The sequence below is a fragment of the Elephantulus edwardii genome, unplaced genomic scaffold, assembly GCF_000299155.1.
Source record: "Elephantulus edwardii isolate Elephantulus edwardi_28Jun2011 unplaced genomic scaffold, EleEdw1.0 scaffold00088, whole genome shotgun sequence".
Lineage (NCBI taxonomy): Eukaryota > Metazoa > Chordata > Mammalia > Macroscelidea > Macroscelididae > Elephantulus > Elephantulus edwardii.
Genome location: NW_006399838.1, coordinates 13,246,401 through 13,247,618, shown reverse-complemented (window position 1 = coordinate 13,247,618; position 1,218 = coordinate 13,246,401).

The following is a 1,218-nucleotide window of genomic DNA, read 5'->3' as shown; positions in this document are numbered from 1 at the left end:
GAGTCAGAACTGACTCAAAAACAGTGGGTTAGGCTTGATTTGGTTATTTCTACTCTGTCAAAACTAATTTTCATGTATCAGTATAGATAACATGCTCAAATTCCTCAAACATCTCAAAAAGAATTGCCTCTTGTGCATGTGTGTGTATAGACCATTTTTTAACAGTCAAGGGTATAGACTTATTTCTTATTGGACACACTCACAGCATGGCCTCTGCATCCCGTAGTCTTGGCCACTGCAGCCAGCGGTGTGCTGGCCTCGAACTCAAAGGCCCCAAAAGTGGCAGTCCGCTGTGGACACAGATCTTCTACAGTCGCTCCAGGTCTTTACGGAATTTGTGGTACAGACCGTTGGCCAGAACCTGACTGTATTTACTCCATCCTTCATATCTTTTTGTCTGTTCAAGAACCAGTCTGGAATCTTGTACTGGCGCGGATTCTGAGTGATGGTGATTATACGCTCCACCTCCTTTTCAGTGAGCTCTCCTGCCCTCTTGATGAGATCAATGTCTGCTTTCCTCACCACCACATCCATCACCTACACTTTCAGTGGCCGTTATGCCAAAGGCTATTTTCGGCAGCGCATTGATATTAGTGTTGAGTACTCAAAATGTGCTAGAACTTCTCTGAAATAACTAGAGGTATGGCAACAGCAGAGGGGGCAGCATGTTGCCTCTTTTAATAGAAACAAAATACTTTTGTCATGTAGCAAGATGATTTTCACCAGAATGTTCAAACATTAATTCTACTCTTCCCTTTAATAATCCATTGAGATGTCAATTTGCAGAATCAAACTCAAAATTAGAACATTAATTCTCTTAATTACAATAAAAACTATTTTAAAATAAAAGTTTTTACTTCTATAAAGGGAATAGATGCTTTTTAAAATTTTTCCATAATTTTATGGTGAGAATGGCAGATGGCACAGGACAGGGCAAGGTTCATTTCTGCTGTTTATGATGTAGATACTTTGGGGATGTTGCAAGGAGGGACTGGTCCTTGGAGAGGGACATCATGTTTGGGAGAGTGGGGGGTGATGCAGGAGAGGAAGACCCTCAATAAGATGGATTGATTCTGTGATTGGGGTGATGAGAGTGTGTCAGAGATAGTGAGGTTGGCACAGGATAGAGCAGGGTTTAGGGCTGCTGCTGTACATAGGGTCACGATGAGTTGCAGGTGACTCGATGGCACATAACAACAACAACAACAACATGATGTG